This window comes from Pogoniulus pusillus, chromosome 28 (assembly GCF_015220805.1).
Source record: "Pogoniulus pusillus isolate bPogPus1 chromosome 28, bPogPus1.pri, whole genome shotgun sequence".
Lineage (NCBI taxonomy): Eukaryota > Metazoa > Chordata > Aves > Piciformes > Lybiidae > Pogoniulus > Pogoniulus pusillus.
The window spans coordinates 9,471,591-9,496,863 of record NC_087291.1 but is presented as its reverse complement, the minus strand read 5'-3'; the positions used below and the strand labels follow the sequence as shown (position 1 = coordinate 9,496,863).

Sequence of the window (25,273 nt, the reverse complement as noted above, 5' to 3'; positions counted from 1 at the left end):
ACGGTAGGCACTATTCATCAGGTTGAAGTTAATGCCTTGCTGAAGCATAAATATTTATCCAGTGCAAACAGCAGGAAACCTTAGGAGACAGCATTGCTTTAAGCACTGAAGTGAGTTAATTAGTATACCGTGCCGTTTCAGAGTGTACTCTGCTATTTTTAATTAAAGGTTAGCTTCCAAATTAAAGAAAAAAGAAGCAACAAAATATAAGGGATATCTTATGTCTTACTCGAGAGAGCTGTCTACAATAGCTATAAAAAGTGCCCATAATTTCTGTCATTAAGTTTAGAACGACAGCTCTTGTGCCAATCAGGATGGAATATAAATAGTGACTTTTGCATCAGCAAGGTTTTGCTATTGCTTTTACCTAAACTTCTTTGTTATGGTTTGATTGCTACACAGCATTTCATACCATCAGAAGGAATGCATAGATGAAAGAATGCAAGCACCTATCTGTTTTGGAGAGATTAACGCCTTTCCACCAGTCGTCTTCCCAACAATCAGATGATTCTTCAGCAATGCTGGTCCTTCAAAATAAAGGCAGAAATGTCCTTGTGGTCCCTTCCATCCCTGACTGATTCTATGATTCATGCTTTTCATGGCATTCTCCACACGGAAGCATGATAATGATTAAGTATCTGTCCAAATTCCACATGCCTTATCTGTTCCAGTTCTAATAAATAATAGTCCTAGAAAACTGCTTATTGAACCCACTTGTATTGAACTTGTACAGCATTTAGAAGTTACACTGAAGCCTTAAAGAGCCCTTAATTCACACTGAAACAAATAGACCAACATCCTCCTATTTCTGGCACTGCAAAGGCAAGAAAGGGTCACATTCAGACAACTTCAGCACTCACTTGAGCTGTAAGTTAGGCTGCTTTCATTCACTATCTTTCCAGTTGTTACCAAAGCATGTAAGTTCATGCCGGGATCTGTCTAAAGGAATCTCTGTAAACAACAGTGGCCCTCACAGACTAAGCCAACACTCTATTTTTATTCTGCAGCTCTTGAACATAGTCCTAATTAGGACAAAGGCTTCACAACAGCTTCACCAGAAGTGCAAGAAAACACATCATATCCTGCATTATTTCACATGTTCTAGAAATTGAAAACTATGATAGCTGCTGGATCTTTCAGATGGTGCTTTGGGTTTTTTTCTTTAATCCAGGAGTATCTGAGTTCTCAGCACAAATTCTAACAGAAATCTGATCACTTACAACAAAAGCAAACACAGAAGCATTTCACCCCTCAGGTTTACAGAACAGAAAAATAAATTTCACCAATGTTTTCCAGTAACTTCAAATATATTAAATGTCATTTATTTATAAAGAAAATCTTGAGAGCCTGCAGAAGTACTTAAATGTGAGCATGTAAAATCACACATTATAGAGCATAAGGAAGATTCAGGTCAATGCAGGAACTAATAGGACATTTTAATGGTACATAAAGCTAGTGCAGCCTAGAAACTTCAAGCACAGCCTTGAAGCAATACACTGTTGCTACTCATTCAAAAGATTTTAGTGCTTTGTCTTCAACACTGATCTGACAACTTTAGTCTGTATCTTGACACTGCTTTGGTGTCACCTTCCAAGATTGTTTCAAGAAATACTTTAAACAAATTAATGCAGTTTAAGTTCCCATTTAACTGATGATAACCAAAGAAACACCCTTTAATTCCAAAACATTCTCCACTTCCAAATACCCATTTGAGAAGCCACTATTTCAATTCTGGCAACTGAGCGCAGCAAACTGTCAAAAAGATCATATTTTCTGAAATGAAAATATGTATTTAAAGAAAAATACATCATGCTTACAATCCTCATTAAAATGTGAGGTTTTTTTTTTAATGCAAGCAGCATAATTAAACAGAACATCATTAATCTAAAGTCACAATTTGGTTGAGCAGGAAAACTATCAGAAAGCAGCAAAACAGCAAATACTTTCAAGCGCATCCTGTCGAGTACAAATCAAAACACTGAAAAACACTGCCTGTGAAATACAGCGTTTAGGCACAGATTGTATTTTCATAATGCTGTGGAAGAAGTTGTAGGGATTACACAGTCACTCCAGTCATCAAGCTACTACACCTCAGAAGATCAATTTGCAGTCTTCAGCTTTTCTAGCCCTGAGAGATTCAGACTCTAGTCTTCCTAACTTCAAAGATGACAAGTGCATAGACACAGTGAAGGTCGTAGCATCATGCATCTCATCTCCTAAAGAGCATGATAGGATCCCCTGCTTAAACCTCATGCACATTGCTCCTGGAAGACTGCTTGGTAACTGGGAACATTTGTAAATACACAAGTGCAGTGATTCATACATATAATCTCCATTTATGCTAACAAAACTACCCACACGAATGCTATGGCAGACTCAAGTATCAGCTTTGTACCCAGTGCTGCATTTTTCAGAGAGGAAACATGTCAGGTTAAGCAGAGAGTGTATTTGTCTAAGTGAAGACTTGAGACAAAAGCTGACCTGGTGATCCACCTAAGGGATTGAAGTCTAAGCTGTTCCCAATATAGGCTTTGTATGCTTGCAGAGCCCACGTTAAGAGTTCAAGTCCTACTGCATTTTCATATTCTCACCGACATAAACATTTAAGCCTCATGCAAGTTTCACTTGAAAACCTCCAATACAGAGAGTACTCTACAGGCTCTTAGTCCCAAAGAAAGGCCTGGAAATTGACTTTTCTCTCATAATTCATGCAGATTTCTTGAACTACACATCCTTCATACAACTTGAAACAAACCTGTGTCATATTATCATAAAATGTATGCTTGTTTTCTAACTGAATTAGCCAGACATCAGTCAACACTCAAGCCCACTGAATGAACAAGGTGATTCTTTCACCTTGCATGTATTCAGGTCAGTGGCAGGTTAAGAGAGAATTCTGTATTTATCTTGAGAGGATCTAATGAAAATGTATTTCCTGACATGAACAGAGAAGGGTCAAGACAACTGGGCGTTTATACTAACACATACTAAGAATCAGACTTTCACTCAGCAAGTTACTGTTAGGTTTGATGCAGTCATAACATGCATCAGTGAACAGACTCTCCTCCCAGCTTAGAGCCAGACCCATTGTGCTAAGTAAAATACAGATGACACACACCATTTGTAGTGCCTAGCCTTCCAATATCTCACGCACATGCTTGTTCACCATACAAGTTCTTGCAAAATTAGAGCCCCAGTGACTTCACTACCCAGTTATGCCTGTGAACACATCTACTATGGACTCTCTCAAGTGAAAAGAAAACCCTTCCATTCAGGAGATTATGGCAGAAGTTCAACATGATTCTGCTTGCAAAAGCCTTTTTCCTTGTAAGAAGCATTCTGAACAAATTACTTGTATCTTTTAAACAGCTCAACATTGAAAGGAAGTAAATTGCCAGTTAATAAATCATCAAGCAACGCTGAACTTCCTGAAAATTGTCAAATCCTCTGGCAGAAGCCCTGATCAAAGTACCCTGTCCCACAAAGAAATTACCACAGAAGAGAAGCAGCTGAATTTCACAATTCAGAGTTTTTATATTGTCTTATTCTGGAGGAAAAGATGCATCCACGAACAGTGCTAGATGGATCTAAAACTCACGTTCAAAGTACCTTACACTAACCAAAAGTATTTCACTGATGAAAGTAAAATAGATTGCAGATTAATTTGACCAAGCTTTACAACACTAACTGCTTTTCATAACATAAAAAAACTTGTTGGAAGGTGCAGAAGAGAACACAAGCAAGATACTGACATAGAGGAAGGCACTCTGTGGAAAGCACAAACTTAACAGATTTTATAGCATCCAGCTGCACTACAGGAAGAAAAAACTGCAGAAAGCCCTTTAGATGCCATGAGGAGCCATCACCAGTATCACTCCACAATTTGCTATGTAAAACTGCTTTTTGCTTCTTTGCCATACCGTTTGCTCAAGCTGCCTCGGAAAATAAAGCATCTAATCACCAAATCTGTATTGGCAGCTAAACAGTCTAACAGAAATCACTTAATAGAAACTTTTATGGTCTTCTATAGTTGTCTTCACACACACTTGTAACGTATACTAAAAACTATGGAAGATGAATACTAACACGACTTAACGACCCTCGGGTAGAACTCTTCTCCTTGCGAACTTACTTCAGGTGCTTTTTCAGGACAGAGGTAGAACTCAATCGGATGGGATTACAGGGAACAAGACAAATCCACAGGCTCTATCTCTGCTTTTACCATGACCTTGAAAACACAAAGCACATTTAAAGTTCCTTCAGTTTAATGTGCGTTACGTTAAATAGCGAAGCCTGCCAGTCTGCGGCACCTCCTACTTGGGAACCTCAACCGCAAACTCTCAGCGAATGGAACTGTTGCTGCCACCTCTCGCATCCCTGCCGCGGACATCGAACCGAACGCGTCAAGAAAACAAACACGGGAAAAACAGAGGTTAGAATGCAGGCATCTCACAGCACGCCACTAAAGTACGACCCGAATCTTTCCACGAGCCGACCTCCAGAGCCCGGCACCAGGCGCAGGAGGTCTCCAGCCGCGCACCACGCCGCCTGCTCCCTGCTCTGGGGAGACCAGCGGGAGCAGCTCCTTTGTCTCGCCCACAGCCGGCTGCCCGCGCTCCCAGCTGCCTTCTCCAAGCGACACAAGTAACCGCTGCCCCGCCAGCCCCAGCTGCCCCGGCGCTTCCCCCTCCGCCCCCCCGCGATCGCCGCCCAGGAACCGAGCGACAGACTGGGCGCGGGAGGAGCCCAGCAGGCGGCCAGACGCGGCCAGGATACCGGCAGCGCTTCGGAGCGATCTGCGAGACGCAGGGAGGCTCGAAGTCGGTCCCACGAGTACCGCCCCGCTGCCTCGCTCACCCCGCCCGGCGGGACAGAGAAAGGCTACCCCCAGCAAAACAAGAGTGGGGCCCGCTGAGCCCGTCACGGGCCCCCGCCCTGCCCCTCCACCGCGCCTGGGTGCTAGCCCCTTCGCCCGGCCCAGCGACAGCGACTCCGCCGCCCGTTCCCTCCTCGCGCCGTTTGCGCACGGCCGCGCCCCCCCCGCCCCCGCGGGTAACAGTCACTGCAGCCGCGCACCGACGGCTGCCCCAGGGCGAGGTGGAGGAGCTCTCTTCAGCCAGCCGACAATTACCCACAGGCTGCAAACCGTCCCGCCAGCGCAGAGGGCTGCCCCGGTCCCGCGCATGAAAAGTTGGCTCCGCGGAAGCCGCCGCTACTCAAACTCACCCCTCCCGCCCGCAGGCTCCTCGGCCGCCACGGGCGCTCGCGGACTTACTCGCCCGCCAGGAGCGACAGCGGCGAGGGCGGGCAACGGCGGGATGACACCGCCCGGGCCCGGCGCTGGCTGGCGGCGGCCGCAGCCAACCAGAGTTTGAAGCGCGGTCACGTCAGCCAATAGGATGGCAGAGCGGACCGTGGGGCTGCCCGCGCCCTCCTCTCCCTCAATGGGCGGTGCTGCCCCGCTCCGCGGGCGGGCGGTGGCGGGGCTGGGGCTGGGCTGGTGGGGGCCGGCAGGCTGTGGAGGAGCCTCGTGGGGCGGCCATCGCCGCGTCCGTCCGCCGCAGGCCTGGAGGCGCGACAGGCGGCGGCAGCTCCGGGGGTAAAGCGAGTTATTGTTTCCTCGCCGGGGCTGAACTGGGAACGTGAGCCAGCGCCGGGCAGCAGCCAGCCTCTACGCAGGGGAAGCTGAGGCGGAGCCCGAGGTGCTGGGAGGGTCGTGCTCCGGTGAAAGATGCTCCCTTCGGAGCAGAGGAAGCATCTGCGCTCGGAAGCACCGTGCCAGCGCCCGTGGGAGCTGTCCCGCAGAACAGAAACCGCAGCGGCAGCGCTTGAGATGGGTTGGAGGCAGCCGGCATCAGAGGCATGCGTTTCTCCGTTGTCTGCACGCACCGTCCGTCGTCCCCATACCTCCGGCTGCTATCTCTCCGAAGGGCAAGTGGAGCGGTCGAGAGGCTGGCTAACGAGACTGCAAAGCAAAACAAAGTCCGCAACTTCCTCAGCCCTAACAAAAAAGACCACCACAATGGCTGACAGCTCCGCGAAGGATGTGTCCAGGCACCTTAATGAGATCCCCTCGTAACTGCTTTTATCAAGCGTGTCTTTATTATCGAGATACCGGCTTCTTATCAGCCTGCCCAATGTGGAGCAGTTGTGGCCAAGTCTCATTGCACAGCACTCTTAAGGCCTTTTTTCAATTAGAAGTACTTTAAAAAAAAAAACCAAACAGTTTTTTCTGCTGACTTCATCTTTTGATTGCTCTGAAGAGTACTGAAATTCAATTGATTATAGAATCATTAGCTACTTTAAATTAAAGTTCGGTTTACATTTTTGTTACAAGCAGAATTTCTTTGCAAGTATGCTTTGAGGATTAAATTTTAATCCTCAGAAGGACATGCATATGGTAATCTTCAGGATTAATAAGGATTTAATTAGTCATTAATCTAATTGCTGTGGCGAAAGCAAAGCCAGGAGGTTGTGATTTGGTCAAATACCATGTAACAACGGAGCCCAGATTAGCTCCAACAACACTTACTGTCACAAAGCACTGTCCCATGCAATTGCTAATTAAAAAGCCAAGCTCCTCTATGTCTTACCAGTCTGAATTTCCTAAATTACTCTATACAGGTAGACAATGTGTTCACACAAAAAAGGTTATTGGTGTCCCTGGAGCCCAGAACCTGAGAAAATGGCAAGTTCAATGCATTTCTTCAAGATCTCTTGGTCATGCCAGTAGCTTTCTGTATCTAGACTAGTGTTACTGTGCCATTCATCTAGTATGTCATTTTAATATATTGAAAATAAAATTTACACATTGCTTTCAAGGGTCTTTTATAATGCAAATATTAACACAAAACCTGCTTTTAGAATATGCCTTTCTTACTAAGCCTCTTGTCTGTAGATTACTCCCACTGTGCTATGGTCTAAATTCATTTCTATAACCCTGGATAAAACAGGCCTGTTTTCCTGAGAAGACAGATAATATTGATTCCAACAAAGGTGTAAAGAGCTTTATTATTTTACTAAGAGAGACAATTAAATGTCATCATCTTAGGAACAATCAAATGGGGCTTTGAATGTGATAATAAATTTCTGCCTTAGAAAGAATACATATCTGAATCACAGCCAGAATACTTAATCATTTGGGGTGGGTTTTTAAAAGGTCTTTATCTGAGTTTCTCTGCATTTCCACCACTATTTATGCCAACAACAGTGCATATATATGTCTTTACCACCTGCTGCTTGTACCTGGTTCCCAAGATGTTTCTGTGTTTTGTGACCCAACAGTCACACAAACCACCAAATAAATTCTGCTTGAAGAGAACTAAATAGAAAAAAAAAAAGGTTTGGTTTTTTTTTTTTAACACAACTTTATTCCTACTGAAGGGTTTACTCAGTAGTGCAGCTGAGAACAGCACAGACCAAAGAACAAGCAATGGGAGCAAATGGTTGGGTCAGTTGAACCTTGAGGTCCCGTCCAACCTGGCATTCTGTGACTGGAAGTAAAGATACAGCAGTGTAGGAGGAGTTTGTTCTCCTGCACCCTCAGACCCAGTACTGGGTACTGATGTGGCTTATGTAACAGATGGCACACTAAGTGACCCTGAAAAATGCAAAGAAATGCACTGAGATCATACTGCCTTGAGTTATTAATTTTACTGTTATTGATGTGTTATGACTAATGATTAGTAAAAGTAATGAATCATCCACAAATAAAAGGCAGGCAAATTCTTGACAAGCCCCACGTGACATACAGTAATAGTTCTGCAATCTAAGGTCATATTATCCAAAGAAAAGAGTTCACTTTGTATTACTTGCACAGATATCAGTAACTCCTAAATTCTGTTAGTGTTTCAGGCATCCTTACCACATCAGCCTTTCATATTCTAAATGCACAAAACAATATGCAATACATTCTTTTTACTGTGTTTGTATTTCTGTGCATAGATCTGCACATCACTTACCCTCTTTTAGCCTTGTGTTTATGGCAGGGTTTTTTGCTACCAGCGTTCCATTTCATATTGTTCTCTAAAAAGAGGGCTACAAAGAATCAGACCTTTTGTTCCATTTTCCCAGCACTCAGGGCTGCACAGTGCTGTTTCAAAACCAGTATTTCCAGGATGAACTTCTCTTTGGATTTCATAAAACATTCTCATTGCCCAGGAACATAATCTGCAACCTGCAGCTTCTGCCTGCTTCATTATTTTTGTTCCGCATCTTTTAATTATAAGTCCTTCTATTTAGGTTGCAAACTATATGGGAGTTGTAAGCTTCTTTTAAAATAGAAATCCTTGATAAATACATAACTCTCTGTCATATGTAATCTCTGTCATATGACCACGTTCTTAAAGCTCAGTTGAACACAGTCCATTTTTAAAAGACTACATCTGGACCCTGGGAAAAAAATAGCAGTTATTTCCAGTCATCTGACCTCATACCAAATCTGTAGCCTGTAAGACACCAAGAAGGGCACTGTTCAGGGAGAGAAACAGAACTCCAGCAGTGACATTTTGCCGGTCCTCCTCTGTCCCAGTGCCAGCCTCGGCCATAACAACTGCACATGCTGCTAGACAGACAGCAGCACCATTGTAGAGCTGCCTCTCTGTTTCAGTTAGGATGGAGTAACACTTGCTGCAGAATTAAGAGCGGTCTGTAGTCTCAGTTAGAAATTCAGCTAACATTTTCAAAGTTGCCCAGAATTCACATTGCTCTCCTGCAGAGCCTTTGATAGCTCTGCTAATTGGGACTACAAGGAAGCGTCCAGTTGTTCGAGCCAGCAGAGTTCCAAGAGCTCTGTATCAAATGCAGAGGGCTCTGGAGACTCCTGGTCTGACATCCTCCATGAAAACAGCTTCAAGTAACCAAAGCATGTAAATAGTCAGTGGAAGAAAACCTACAAAAATCATTCTGACCTAGGAATAAAAAGCAGATATACTAAAATTTCTTTTCAAATAGAAAAGAGGTCAACACTTTCTGCAATAACACAAATTCTGCAATCCTTATATTTTGGGAGCTCCGAAACAACTGGCAAAATATTTTGACAGTGTCAGTTGTTTAGTTTTGACTTAAGGTTTTCCTCTTGAATATTCTAGTTTCAACCATAAATAAAATATTTAGATAGCTTTCTCTTGAAAACATAAATGAAACTGATACCTTCCTGCAGGAAGTTTTTATCAAATCCATATTTTGACAGAAAACTGCTCTAGCAGAAAGCTCTTTAACAGATTTTCCAGGAAAGTGGAAAAATCACTAACATCTGTTTGAAACAATGAAGATCTCAGTCTCAGGTTTCTCACATTATCATGAAACACTTCTAAGGGAAATGATCAAGAATGAAGGCCTCTATAAACTCTACGTGGGTCAATTGAATTCAGTTCTTCTAACAGCATTTCAAAATAAAAATCATACATAGGCATAAAACTGTACATAAAAAAATCATTTCAGAATGTAGGAGTTAGTTAAAATAGTTTTTATCTTATGCTTTTTACTGACATGGAGTTCTCCTGGCAACCTGGAACTCTCCTTAGGCCTCCTTATTCAGGCTTTCTTGGCAAAATTTGCACACAACTGTAATGCTACCATGCCTTGCTTTGCTAATATTACAAAGAAATATTTCTTACAAAAATACTACAGTGGGAATTAAACAAAAAAAAAAAGAAAGCTGGAAGTCACATCACTAAAATCTAAACCCAAGTCTGCCTTGCTGTGGAAGGCCAGTTCTCTAAAACATGTGTTCCATATTAGCATTTTGCACTGTGGGATGATGCATACCACACTAGGAAATAAAATGTCATAGCTCTTGATTTTGATTAAGTTTTCAGGAAAAGCTAGCATGAGGATTTGATAACAGATAAAGCTTCTTTTTACTGTACCAGCAATGTAAGGGAAAAAAAAAACCCATGGCAATCAAACGATGATAAACACAAAATGATGCATAAAGTATCCTTACTACATGATAGCCAGGAAATCCATTACTTTTTCTTCCTCACACTTTAAAAGCAGAGGTTAAGAGCATATATGTAGGTTTGTAAGTGCAGCAGTTTACAGGATTAATTATTTGAGCAGGAAGACACAAGGATTGCACCAAAGCCCATGTAGTCCAGAATCCTAGAAACAAGCCCTTGAGGTACAGAAGGGGAAAAGGAGACCCTCATAAGAACTATAGCCAAACACACAACATAGCAATAGGAATGAGAACAGGAAATGCTGTACTTGAGAGAGGGAAGCTGATGGGAGATTACAAGGATCTACCATAGCACAGTACCTCCTGTAAGTCCTGCCACACAGTCCCCTTGCAGCACTACAGTCCTCTGCTTAGCAAAGTACCAAAAGAAATACTGCTAACCACTAGGCCTTTTATGCAACATTCCTACATTGGTATTAGCAGCTCAGTTAAAATATCACAGCTATTTTAATTATCACAGCTGAGCTGGATTTCCTCTTCCCTAACCACATCTGTTTATGGTGCCTCACTGGGAGCTCCTTCTCTCTGCGTAAACAAGGAGGAGCAAGAAGGGCTTGTGGGCATGGTGTGAAAGTAAAAGGGAGAAAGATGAGGGGAAAATGATTCAAGGCAATCCATGGATTTTTACATTTTCATGGTTCTTCAGATGCTCACAATTTGTTATTCCTTTCCCAGCCTACACATGCCTGTATTTTTAACGTGTGTGTTTATGGCCTTGCTGCTGGACTGTGGCACATTAACAGTTCACTTTACAAAGGCTGTCAGAGACTTTGATTAGCTCAAGTCTTGCATATTCTTTTCAGGAGATGCTTACAGTCATGAGTTACCTCCCAGAGAGCAAACGAAGCCACATCCCACCCACCCTGGGGCAGCATCCAGTGGCAGGGCAGAGCCACTCTACAGCCCAGGTGGTGCTCAGTGTGCATGAGACCAACCCAGTTGTGCTCACCACTTCCTCCCTCTGCCTGTGGTTAGCTGATGAAGGGGGTGCAGCTGGGCTCAGAGCCACCAGCTGACATTTCACTGCTGCTTAGCCTTTTGTCATGTTTGTCAGCTTTTCCATTGAATCAGAAGAGCTAGAAGCACACACATGCTTTTTAAAAAAATGGAAGCTCCCCCTTCTAGTGTGATCACATTGGCCCTGAAAATCAGGGTACTAGATCCGAGTCTACCAAGTGCACGGGTCTTCTTCTAGCCCAAGGTGTCTGGATGCCCTGACACTTGGCCTCTGTTAGTAAGCCCTTAGTACATGGACTTCGGTTGGTTCCATACAGAACTGGTGGAAGCAGCCCTGAAAAGCAGCTGAAGTGTGTCAGTACAGAAACAAGGTTTTGGTCTGAGCCAATGCAACTGCCATGGCCCCATCCTCCTGCCAGCTATAGCTCTTCCAGAGTACAAGAACTAGCTCCTGTCTGAAGATTCCACATTTCAAGCTACTTCCCCAGGAAAAATTAAGGTTACAGCTACATGACTAAGTTTCATGCCCCTTGGAGTGGATGATATTTATTTTAAAACAGATAAGGTGACAAATTATAGGGCTAAAGAAGTCCTGCTCTACTTGTACAAAAAACACTGCAACTGGAGCCAATCACTGCATGAAAATGTGGAATTGCATTGGCTCTTCTTTTTTTAAAGAACAGTTTAGATATATTTGACTCTGCTTTAAGACAGAGAACTACAGCACAGGAGGTTACACCTCAACATGAAGAGGAACTTCTTTACTGTAAAGGTCACAGAACACTGGAACAGGCTCCCCAGGGAGGTTGCAGTCTGCTTCTCTGGAGACTTTCAAGACCCTTCTGGATGCCTTCCTGTGTGACCTACGCTAGATCTTGTAGTCCTGTTCTGGCAGGAGGGTTGGACTCAATGATCTCTGGAGGTCCCTTCCAACCCCTAACATCCTGTGATCCTGTGGACTGAGTTATATCTCTTCATGATTATTTTCTGGTCCTCTGGGCTTTTATCAGCCATGCTTAGTTTCTCCTCTCAAAATAATGGGTTACAGACTGGATATTTCAAGACTTAAGTGAAACTCAGAGTGCTAAATTACAGTGTTATGAAGTGCTTTTAGACTAAGTATGGGAACACTGTTAATGGGAACATAAGTATTATTAAATAGGAATATATGTGTAACAAAGATCTCACGTGTTTGAAGCAAACTCCAAAGCAAACATGAGGCTGGTAGTTATCTTTGTTACCTTTTCTGATAGATTATAGCTAAACTTGTCTCCTGCTGTTATAATTGATAATTACATCTTCCCAGTTCGTAAAATGTTGCTGTTGGATTTTTTTTTTTACAGTTTGTTTTCATTGTTGACTTAAAAAACAAAGTGCTCTAAATTTCCTGAGGATAAAGGCATGGCTTTCCCCCCAGTAAAAAACCACAAACTGCATCCTTTGTAGCCCTCTCCTTAACCCATTTATTTTAACAGAATTTTAGGGGGCTCTTCTGATGTTTCATATGAGATGTTTTTTCTTACTCAGAACAACCAGACAAATGCCTGTTCTTGATCTGTCAAGAGCATCTGCTGCTTTGTTTTGACTAGTTTGTTTTCCTGCCAGCAGAGAGCCTTTCCACTTGGTCAAGGACACAATTCCATCCAATGTTTTCTTGTTATAAAAATGTGAACAATGGGAAAACTCTTGCCAATAAGAGTTGCTTTCCTTTTCTTATGGGTGGTCACAAATTTGGTCCAATTATTTCCCTCAAATTTGTAATGTTGATCACAGAGACTTGCCTCAGTCTTGAAGAATGAACTTAAGAAGGAGAAGCAGACTCTTAAGTTATTCAGGCCATTAGTACTCTGCTTTCTTGCTATCTGCTTCTCCAAAGCCTGACATTTCAAAGAAGACAACTTTATTATTCATAGGGCTATTATCTAGACAAAAGAGAACATTCAAATTATGGAGTTATTATTTGATGTAGTTGCACCCTGATGATTTTTAGCAAGTCACATTTCAGCTCAGTAGCTTTCTTGCTTCATTTGGCTCAGCTTGTACTCTGTTCTGTCTGATGACATCTTACATATTATCATTCTGTCATGAACAACACAGCTGTAGCACGGGCTGAAATGAAAGGGGACAACACACACTAGAGACGTATCACATATTCCATCAAAACTGTTGGGACTTCCCAAGTGGGAAAAGATGCCTGATACTGTTTTTTCTAAGGCAGAACTTCATGATCAGATCAGCTGCTTAACAGAAGTCAAACACAGTCTCAGCATGGTTTTCAAACTCTTTTGTAGATGTGATAGCAGTTGACAGATTGAGTATTGCACATGCATGTTTGCCCTGTATATCTGTAGTTATGGCCACTTTCAGACCTTACAGACACCACTGCCACGGACCACTTTGACCTGACTGGAAACTGTTTCAACAGTTGCCATGTTTTTCAAAGTGGTATAGAAAGTAAAAACTCTCTATAAACGCTAAGCACTGACAGAACTACCTTGTTTTGACAGAAACATGTCTACTACATGTCTCCTGCCTTGGCACAGGAGGCCTCCTCACCAGTATCCCCAGCAGTATTCTCAGTTGTCATGATGACATCTACTGGAGGGGATAGGGCTGAACACAATTCTCTGTCCACGTGTTAAAGCTTCTAACATCAGCAGGGCTGGTTAAAAATCCACATACTGAGCACTACTAGAGCACTGAAATGTGTGGGAAGCAGCACAACAGTGTTAGTGTTCTAGAGACTTCAAATTGCAACCCCATCAAGAGACAAATAATGAAAAAGGATTAGAAGAAATTATCCAAACCTCATCTAATATGTATAAAATAAAATGGCCTACTCAGATATTATTCACTGGTGACCTCAGTGCCAGGAAAGGTTATGGAGCAGGTCATCCTGAGTGCCATCACTTAGCACTTAGAAGACAACCAGGCCATCAGGCCCAGCCAGCATAGGTTTACAAAAGGCAGGTCCAGCCTGACTAATCTGATCTCCTTCTGTGAGGTGACCTGCCTAGTGGATGAGAGAAGTGCTGCAAACATTGTCTACCTGGATTTTAGTAAGGCCTTTGACATTGTCTCCCACAGCATTCTCCTTCAGGGCACATGGCTTGGATAAGTGCACCTTGCACTGGATAAAAAACAGCTGTATGGCTGGTCTCAAAGAGCAGTGGTGGTTGGAGTTAAGCCTGGCTGGTGCCCAGTGTCCCCCAGGGCTCAGTACTGGGGCCTCTTCTCTTCTCTTTAGTATCTTTATCAACAATCTGGATGAGGGCACTGAATGCACCCTCAGTAAATTTGCAGATGACACCAAGCTGGATGGCCATGTCCATCTGCTAGAGGATAGGGAGGCTTTGCAACAGGACCTGGACAGGTCAGACCAATGGGTCAAGGCTAACTGTATGAAGTTTAACAAGTCCAAGTGCCAGATCCTCTGTCTGGTTCATGACAACCCCGTGGTAAGCTGCAGACCTGGGTGTATGTGGTTGGAAAGCTGTGGCTTGGAGAGGGACCTGGGGGTGTTGGTTGACAGTCAGCAGTGTGTCCAGGTGGCCAAAAAAGCCAGTGGCATCCTGGCTTGCATTAGAAACACTGTGGCCAGCAGGAACAGGGAGGTGACTATCCCCCTGTACTTGTCACTGGTGAGGTGTCCCTGCCCATGGCAGGAGGGTTGGAGCCAGATGATCCTTGAGGTCCCCTCCAGCCTTGACAATTTTATATTAGGGCCTGCTGACTAGAATCATGCTGTAAATGCTTGGCAGCTTACAAATATGGATGGTGCTAAATGCTACTAACTAACTACTTAAATACCACTACTTGTACATGGTAGGAAAAGGAGACATGACAACCAGCAGCTGGGAAGAGTTGTCATTTACTGCACTGTGCTCTGGCCATGGATCCATATGTCTGAAAATGACCAACCTGTCTACTACTGCAGCTTAGCCTCTGCTCACTTTGTGTTTTTAAAGCCTGTCTTATTTCCATGGTGGTATATTAGCATCATCCATCCCAGCCACTGGTTACACTTTGACTGTCCTCCAGGCTGTGGCTGCCAAAGTCACCCCCCTTACATGTTCAGAAAAGAGTTCCAGTACAAAAAGATCAAGTTCCTTGTCCTCATTGCACGTGCTGATGGACATTAGCTCTGGCACCGGGCAGTCAGTCACCAGGGGCATCCCCCAGGGATCAATACTGGGCCCAGCATTATTTAATATCTTCATAAGTGATCTGGATGTTGGGACCAAGACCACCCTGATGAAGTTTGCAGAAAACACCAAAATGAATGGGGAGGTTGACATGCCAGAAGGGAAAGCCACCCTGCAGGAATACCTGGACAGTTGGTTTCTGCCATGGTCTGAGAGAAGAGCAGCAGCACAGTTTGTCCTTTTAGATCAGTGGCAGAAGATGTGTTAGGGATGCCTAGTAGCTATGGCCAGTGCATGGCCACTAAGGGCAGGGACACCCTCCTAGATCTCCTTGAGCTTGCACTGAAGGACGCTGGGCAGAGGGGAGGGGCTGCTGTGGGGGTCCTAGGAACCCTGTGTCACAATGCTGTCACCTAGCAATGCAGCAGTCACAGTGCCCTAGGACTGTGACAAGGCAGCACCCTCCCATATCCAGCTGGTGGTTTTTTGTAGTACAGAAAGGTACACAGAAAAAAAAAATCCACACAAGTTTTTGAGTGCTGCTATCCCACACAGCAAAAGTGATAGTGAGCTCTCCATCCACTCAGGTTCCCACAAGAATTAACCTTCAGAAAGTATTTTTTGTGTTCAGACATCCAAACAAACATTTAACAAGGAGTAAAAGTTTTACAAGTCTTAAATAATCACAGGCTCATGCTTCTTTTCTTAACATAATCCAGAACAAACTATCACTGGAATGGCATTCTAGTCTATTATTCTAACTTTCAACATCAACAACTCAACATTAATTCTTACTGTCATAAAACCCCCAGATTGCTCTTAAGGCCACGAGGCAATTATGTGAGTAACATAATACTGTTTATAATTAGATATTTTAGCTGGATATACATGAATTTGTTCCAAAGGAGATGCCTAAACTGCACGTCTCTTGAGGATGACTCACAGATTATTTCCTTGAAGGCATCCTATTCCAGGCAGCATTTGGCATGGAAAAACATTATTTGTTTTAAAATGTATATATAGAACTATCATCACGTGTAATGGTGGAGCATAGAGGCTGGGAGATCTTTTAAATAAGGATAGACTCTGCCATCACTGTGAAGACAGTTCAGCTATTCACTAGTGTGTGAATGTTCACTACTACAAAAATAAACCAAAAAAACTAAGTTGTCCTTCCCTAAGAGTTTTCTCTAGAATCAACCAGGCTGGAAGAGACCTCCAAGATCATCCAGTCCAACCTAGCACTCAGCCCTAGCCAGTCAACCAGACCATGGCACTAAGTGCCTCATCCAGGCTTTTCTTGAACACTTCCAGGCACGGGGACTCCACCACCTCCCTGGGCAGCCCATTCCAATGCCAATCACTCTCTCTGTCAAAAACTTCCTCCTAACAGCCTATACCTCTCCTTGCACAACTTGAGACTGTGTCCCCTTGTTCTGTTGCTGGTTGCCTGGGAGAAGAGACCAGCCCCCACCTGGCTACAACCTCCCTTCAGGTAGTTGTAGACTGCAATGAGCTCTGCCCTGAGCCTCCTCTTCTGCAGGCTGCACATCCCCATCTCCCTCAGCCTCTCCTCACAGGGCTGTGCTCCAGGCCTCTCAGCAGCTTTGTCGCCCTCCTGTGGCCACGTTCCAGTATCTCAACATCTCTCTTGAATTGAGAAGCCCAGAAAACAGCCCCATTCAGGAATTTCAAATACAGCTGTTTGCTGAAAGATCAGGTAACATTTATTATTTGGTTAAAGTAAATCTCTGAACTGCTGAAACCTTAGCCGTGGCAAGACTGATGCCCTCTGTAACACAAGGCAGCAGTTTTACTCATTAATTCGGGCATTTGCACGAACAGTTCTACTCCTCTGTGATCCTCTTTCTAGTTTGGAGGCTTAAACAAGTTCAGACACTTAAACATAAAGTGCTTGAATTCCCCTACTTAGCAAGTGCATTCATTAACAGTGAGAGTAATGCCTGGTAGGAGCTATTTAGGTGTAGGTAATACTTTGTTGTTATGTTTCTCTCAAGAAAAGCCTAATTCCTGAGAGGAAAACCCTTACAGAGGGGCTCTGGTGGCTAGAATGTGTAGGACAAAACATGCTGGAAGAAGACAGGCAATATCCTATTGCATGCTGTCACTTGAAGGTTATGGTATTTCAAACTCATTGAAAAGATGCTCAGTGACTTTAAGCAACAGAATCAAGAAGGGTACATTTTTTTTTCCCCACTTTTTAGTTTATTCCCCTGTGGACTTCATTATTTTTAATCCTATATTTATTATGACCTTGCTACAAAATCTCCCTTTCTAGGGCTCCTTGCATTCCCCTCACACAGGCAAGGAAGCCTAGGGCTTTTGCAGTATCCAGAAACTCAGCAGTGGGTTCAGGATGCATTGACCCTGGCAAGCTCCCACAGGCCAGCTCTGGAGGGCAGCAGCCTCTTCTATCAGGAGATGGCAAAGCCAACCCTGAATACTCAAGAGACACGCTTGCTATGCTCAGCTGCTTCACTGCTGTAGTTACAACTTGTGCTACAGCAGTTACTGAACTGGCTTGAAGACACATTAAACATTTTTTTCCTTGAGGACAAGGCAGAGAAGTGGGTTGGATTAGAAGTACTGCAGGCAGCCTAAATATTTATCGTTCTTCAGAGTGGAAAGGCTAAATGGAGGAAAAGGTTTGGAATTAAGTTCCAAGCATTGCCAAAACACAGATGTATTCAGCCAGGGGAGGATGTTAATGATTTTGTGCAACATCTCCTGTGACAGAATTAACTTCCTCTCACCCACCAGCTGGGGTCAGCCAAACAGGGTTACTGGGAGTCCTCTGCTTTCCTTGTTTTGTTTGTTTTATCTGTTCCCAGAAGGAAATTGTTTTCAGAGTATTTACATGCATTTGTCACAGTTGTCTTCTTTGGCTGGCTCTGGCAATAAATCATTCCACAATAAGGTAAAATGGAAGTGCTGTTGTGAAAAAGGACCACTGCCTGACTAAAGGCACGTACCAACCCGGGCTGCCAGGGCAAAGCTCCACTTACTCCTTAACCCATCACATCCAAAGTCTCACCACTGAAATACAAATGAGTTCTATTACAACAGTCCAATTAAATAGCATGAAATTCAGCTTGGGAGAATGCAGGAGGTATGCTTTCAAAACCAAATGCATCTCGCTGGAAGAACCTCCCTCATACAACCCATTAGGGCCTGAACTGCACAGGCAGGCTGTAGTGTCATGACCACCATGTTCCAGGCCCCCCTGTCTGCTGCCCAGAGGCCAGAGCTCCTTGTCCTCTCACCTCTGATTACCATCAGCAGGTCCTGTCACCACCCTAGCCCCACACTGCCTTGCTGGGCTGGGGTGTCCTCAGTAGCTGGCTCCCCTCTGGTGCAGACACACATTTCCTGCTCCCTGGCACAAATGTGTTGTCCTCAGATACACACTACTGCTTGAGTGAGCAAGTGGTTAACAATCCAGCAGTACAGACAACAGTTACACGGTGTGAAAAAGAATCACTTTGCCTGTTGGAGATGCACTTTTATATATTATTCTGTGATCCAAGTTTTCAGAGGTGACCGTAATGCAAAAAAGATGCAACATCTCCCTCCTACGGTTTCTTTATATCATGAATAAGCAACAAAGTATTTTAATTTCTCTTTTCTCCATTTTAATTTCTCTTCCCTCTGCCTTTATAGCTTTAATGCATCTGACACATCTGTCAGAACAGAAACGTTCAAGCTCAGACTTAACGTGGCTCTGGACAGCTTGATTTAGTTGATGGTGTCCCCTGTAGGGGGTTAGATGAGATGGCCTTTGAGGGTCCCTTCCAACCCAATACAGTCTATGAATCTGTGAAAACCATAAGCCACAGTTTACAGCATGGTGAAAAAAACTCCAAATTTCCCCTCCATTAATACTAGAGACACAATTCTAAAACATAACAGAAAGAAAAAAACAAAAACAGAAAAATGAAAAGGAAAGGAACTATTTCATTAACAAAAAAAACCCCAAAATACAGCCATGTGAAAAGGGTACGTAGACTCTGGAAACAAGCAGCCTAAATACAGGACATTAAAATGCTCCATGCCAAGAAATCAGAAGTACCTCTAGTAAACTGTATAGGAGGGAGTATCCTATTTATCTCATGCTCTGGCACATCTTGGAGACACTGATAAAAATTACTTGCTCAGAAGAGGCCACTGGCAGCCAGCAAGAGCATGCTCCTGAGAAGACAGCAATAGTTAAAAATGTGTCAGTCAGAACCAGAATATTGATTTTAGGATGTCTTAAGTTCTCTCGTCACTCTTGGGAGCACAAGCAGATAAACATCTGATCTCCCTAATGCACACAGTAAGGCACCCTGGCTGATGTGGTCCACTTGAAAAAGCCACACCTGCTGACATACTTCAATATGCAATAAGGCAGCTATTTCCATCCTTGATGTCATATTTCCACTAATCTGGTAGTGTCTGATCTGAGTGCTTGCCATTCATCTCTCCTGGGTCACGTTTGCTCCTATTTCTCTAATCCAACAAATATGAACTGATCACAGACTCAAGAGGAGGAATATTTTTTAAAATGGTGTCTATCAAACATATAATTAGGGCCTCATCTGAACAATATTGCTTTCATTCCAGATATGCCAATTCTTTTTCAGTCAATACACACTGAATGAAGCCTGTTACCAAGTTTCTGTTTGATTTCACTTCTTTATTTGGGTTCCCAGTTCTACTCATGACAGCAGCACTGCTTGCACCAATCAGTCAAGCACACCAGCATAAGCTGAGAGCATCCAACCTGCCACAAAAGCTGACTTAAGGCATTTGAGTATTCCGCTACAGTACTGAAACGGAATAGGGTGGGGATACTGCTAAGTGTCACAATAACATTAAATGATTCACATAGGGTCACTGTGTTTTGCAGGAAGGTGGCTCAATGTAGGCAGGAGGGATTTCTCCTGACTTCTGTGGGAAGATCACAGAGCTCCATTGGGAGCCTTCCTTTCACAGTAAGAGCTGCCCTGCAGTTTTGGATGTTCTCCACATTCGGCACAATCCTCCATTTCTCCCTCATGTCCCTACTAGGATGCACAACACTCCTCAGCTTCCCCATCTTCCCAAACATGCTTATGTTGCCCTCAAAAGGCAGAGGCACTGTTAGTAAAAGGACAGATAAAGAAAGAAGGAGCCTTGTGAGCAGTGTTGCTTCACCTGAATGAAGAAGAGGCAAGGAGAGATGGGTGAGTAGACCCAGGCTCAAGAAAACAAGACACAAAACTGAAATGACAGATGTATCTGTACCATGGCAGCAACTTCCACACTAAGTCCACATCATTGCAATAGTGACTTCCAGTGGTCAGACGATTGCTGGGAGGGCTGTGGATGCTGATAAGCAGGTCCATCTCCCTGGGATGGGCCTCTGTACCTATGGTTTTGTTTAAGGGGGACCTGCAACCCCTCAAACTACCACATTATCACATACATTCAGGTTCAGAACTTCTACTTTCTGTCCCACTTTGTATATTGAAGAAAAGAAGACACAGAGCTGTCACCACTTCTAGCCCATATATAACAATTTATTAATGCCAGAAAAATTAGTCTCATCTCAATTCCAAAGTAACTGAGGAGCACTCCTCCTGCCCAAAGGAACACATGCACCCCCAAAAGAAAAGGATACTGTAGACATTCTAATTTTCAGCCCCAGATGAGCATAAAGAGCTGAACATGACCCACCTGTGTCATTCTGAATCTGTACTGCAGAGCTAGGCCTTGCTAATCTTCCACATTTCAGCATGATATACTTATCAATTCTACTGGAAACACATCCCTGCCACGCTATGGATTAGAGATTATTGGATTAAGTAAACAATATTTGCTAAAACACTTCAGGATATCCAGCTGTCCTGCACCAGCCTGTTTAGCAGCATTAGCAGATCGCTCAAAATGCAATTTGATACACTTCAGAAACCACAATGGAAATGATTTTGTTCATGCCAGGCCAATGGTTTTCCTGTCAAACTCAGAAATAAAATGAGCTTTAGAGAAGAGGATAATCCTTTCCAGTTTTTAATTTCGACCTTGGTTTGTGAATCAAGGGATATAATTAAATTGGTAATGTTTGTAGAGTGCTTTAACAGTATTGGAAGAGACACAGCACATTACGATGCTTTCATTTGTATTAAATGTTACAAACTGCCTATTCATTTAAATTACTTCCATTTAACTTCTCAGATTTCACAAGGAGCTGACTCTTCTTTCCAACTCACATCTCAAAAGCTTTAATAAGAGATTATTATTTGTGAGATTACAGTGTTTTCTGCCATCCCTTCAAGACTCTGGTATCTCAGACCTGGAATCAAGGACCTCTATATATTTGGGGCTTTTGTAATCTGGCATGTTTATTCTGTATGACTTGCATAGCAGTGCTTGTATGCACACATATGTATACACACACATGACAGCTGGTTTCATTAGAAAGGAATATAGAATCTTATCTTGGCTACAATTATATTTAATCTTAAGAATATTTAAAGTAAATCTAGAACTCTCTTACATAGCATGTCAGCTCCCTGTTGGTGGTGCAACTATTCCCACCTGCCTTGGTATCACATTCTGCTCTTGGATCACCAGGAACAGCTGCCCCCCACTGCTCCCTCACAGGCTGTTCACTTCATACAATGGCCTGAAGAACTGAAAGCTTAATGAAAGAAACTGAGCTTGTAGTATGTTGCCCCTTACAGAGTACAGAGGTTCCCTACATTGTGTGAAATCCCACTGGAGCTGCTTGCAGGATTTGAATACAGCTGACCCTTCATTTGAGCCTGATCTGGCTCATGTTAGCCACCTGTCTGTGTTAGAGGCATCTCCCTGGACACCTATTCTGATGCTGTGACTAATGCTATAGAACTGTGCTACTAATGCTACTTTTCCATAGGACTATGCTGTATGACTAATGCTACTCATTAGGTGAACTAACACTGCCCACCCCAGGGACAGTGTAGTACAGGTAACACAAGAGCGGTGGCAGCGCACTGAGGTGCTCAGGTGGTGTCCATCAGTGTAATAAGAGCCAGCAGTAAATTCTCTGCTTGAAGACAATTCCCCAGGGAAAAGAGAGCAGCTCCTTGCTTTTAGGGCAGCTCTTCATCTCAGCTCTTATAAGCACAGGAGCTGACCCTGGACTCAGCAAGCTAAACTCCTTAACTAAGCTGACTAATCTCCCAGAAGTGAGGAATGCAGTCACAGCCCAAACATAGCTATTTTTGTGTATCCCATGCATGAAGTAGGCATCTCATGATTGTTTTTGACCTGAAATTAAAACTCTGTGGATAAATTCTTTACGTGGTCATAACTGAAATCGGTAAGATGTACATTCCCAGTTTTCTCAAGCTATTACTGTGGCAAGAAGGTGTAGATTTCTCATTTTTACTGTTGTTAAATAGAATCAGAGAGTGGTTTGGATTGGAAGGGACCTAGTTCCCACTCCACTGCCATAGGCAGGAACACCTTCCACTAAATCAAGTTGCTCAAAACCCTGTCCAACCTAGCCTTGAATGCTTCTAGAGAAAGGGCATCCCCAACTTTTTTTGGGCAACCTGTTCCAGTGTCCCACCACCCTCACAGTAAAGAATTTCTTGCTTATATCTGATCTAGATCTACCCTTTTCAGTGTGAAACCATTACCCCTTTGTCCCATCACTATATTTCCTGATGAAAGAGTTTCTTTCTACCATCCCTGTAGGTCCCCTTTAGGTACTGGAAATCTGATATAATGTTCATCCAGAGCCTTCTCTCCAGGCTGAACAATCCCAGATTTCTCAGCCTACGTTCACAGGACTGGTGCTCCAGCCCTCTGATCATCTTTGTGGCCATCCTTTGGACTCACGCCCATCTTTCTTATTCTAAGGGCCCCAGAGCTGAACACATTATTCATGGTGACGCTGGAATCAAAGAACTTCTAGACACCACTGTGCAGAAGAAGTAGCACTTCTGTAATCGGCAGAGAGGGCATCCCCAAAGTTCATCTGCCCCAAAGTGAAGTTTCCACAGCTACTTATACATGAGCTTTTATAAAGCCACACCTACCTAATTCTTCCTACCTATTACATACTCATGGAGTATGACACATCAAAATATTTGTGCCTGTGCGAATAGTCTGGGATCTTTCAATCTCCCTCCTCAAATTGCATTTTGTGGGCAACATGGCCACTCTTACACTACAAATCATAAACTTTCTTATCTGTGTTTAGCTTACATACTAAGTGAAGGAAAAAGTCTGAAAACAATCCATAACAAAACCAGTATGTTTTGTGACAGAATATATCCCACACTGCCAGAGATAAGCAATGTATTCCAAAACTGGTAGTAAAAGCATAGGAACTAACCCATATGTAAAGAAAACAAAGCCTGCTGTTGGAAGTGTGAGGCTAAGCAGCATAAGCACAGGGTAGTAAAAGAGGTTTAAGGCCTGATTTTTAAGGTGACAATGGTGGAATCTCACAAGAGCAGAGCAGAGCAGAGCAGAGCAGAGGGGGAGAATGACATCAGCTGGCCTGCTGGCCATATTTCTTTTGATGCAGCTCAGGGTACAGTTGGCTTTCTGGGCTGCAAGTGCATGCTCATAGATTTATAGAATAGTCTGGGTTGGAAAGGACCTTAAAGAACATCTAGTTCCAACCACACTATGATGGTCAGGAACACCTTCCACTAGATCAAGTTGCTTAAGGCCCCATCCAGCTTGGCCTTGACCACCCTCAGGGAAGTCTGCTCCAGTGTCTCACCACCCTCACTGTAAAGAATTTCTTCCTAATCTCCAGTCTAAATCTCCCCATCTCCACCTCAAGGCCACTTGTCCTATCACTGTAAGCCCTTGGAAAAAGTCCTTCCCTAGCTCTCCTCTAGCCCTCTTCAGGAACTAGAAGGTTACTCTAAGGTCTCCCCAGAGCTTTCTCTTCTCCAGGCTGAACAGCCTCAACTCCTTCAGCCTCACAGTGAACTTCTTGACAAACAACACTCCCAAAACCTTCTCTGCAGAGTTACTTTCATTCCACTTATCACCCAGCCTGTATTTGTGCTTGGCATTGCCTTGAGCAGGACTTTCCACTTGGCCTCATTGAGCTTTATGAGGTTTACACAGACCCCTCTCTGTCCAAGTGCCTCTGGATGCTATCCGTTCTGTCAAACTTGCTGAAAAGTCAAGTGGTAGCTGTTTCTGTCTATTTCAGTGAAATAAAGGATAAATGTGTGAAAATTCTTACTACTTCCACACAATAACATCAAAGTCCATCTGATTAAGGCTTACTACAAAGTGAGATCAGGAACAAAAAAGCTCATTCCTTTAACAGAACGAAGCCTCACTTTATTCCATGCACAAACCTTTCTCCCTTCAAGTCATGACACTAAGCTATTCAACACCTTGTTATCTGAGGAATTACAGTTAGAAATGTCACACAGAACCTCAGACAGTAAACTTAAACTACAATGCAGCTTTGGCTGTCACAAATTTCCCCTTCAAGACATGGCAGCTGAAGAACCAAATACCTTAGCCAGTGAACTGTTCCTGGAAGAGGGGCAGCTAACACAAAGGGGCCATAGTTGCCACTGGTTCACATCTGTTCCCCTTCTCAATTCATGCAAGTCTGAAGCAGGCTGAGGTCCTTCAGGAGGAGGCCAAAAGCGCCTCCACCTGCGCGCTTTCCCTTTCCACCCTTGCTCACACACGGTGATAGCAAAGGCCTGGTGAGCCCCTCAGGCAGGCAGCTGCAACCCCTCCAGACAGGGTGAGGTGCTGGAATGAGTGCGGAGGAGGGCAATGAAGCTGGTGAAGGGTCTGGAGAACAAATCTTCTGGAGAGTGACTGAGGGAGCTGGGGCTGTTTAGTCTGGGAAGGAGAAAACTGAGAGGTGATTTAATGAATGTTTATAAATGTATGAGGTCTGGGTGTCAGGCTCTTCTCACTTGTGCCCTGTGACAGGGCAAGGGGTGGAAACTGCAGTGCAGGAAGTCCCACCTCAACATGAGGAATAACTTCTTCAGCCTAAGGCTCACAGAACACTGAGCAGGCTCTGCAGAGAGGCTGTAGAGTCTCCATCTCTGGACTCTTTCAAGACCTATAGGCTGGATCATAGGAGAAAGTTCTTCACAGAGAGAGTGATTGGCATTGGAATGGGCTGCCCAGGGAGGTGGTGGAGTCGCCGTGCCTGGAGGTGCTCAAGAGAAGACTGGAT

General features: G+C 43.7%; 1 protein-coding gene across 6 annotated transcripts in view; it reads right to left on the bottom strand.

Annotated features, from left to right (window-relative positions):
• Positions 1-5,348, bottom strand: part of HYCC1 (hyccin PI4KA lipid kinase complex subunit 1) — a 38,842-nt gene extending 33,494 nt beyond the window's left edge. For 2 of the 6 annotated variants that reach the window (XM_064166855.1, XM_064166860.1), the window contains exons 1-2: positions 5,227-5,348; positions 4,133-4,228 (exon numbers count right to left, since the gene is read on the bottom strand). The gene's annotated coding sequence lies outside the window, so the exon portion shown is untranslated. Of the gene's footprint in view, positions 1-449; positions 528-4,086; positions 4,229-5,131 lie in introns of those variants that run through there. The other 4 variants (XM_064166857.1, XM_064166858.1, XM_064166856.1 and 1 more) reach the window with 4 other exon arrangements.
• Positions 5,349-25,273: the final 19,925 nt, after the last annotated feature.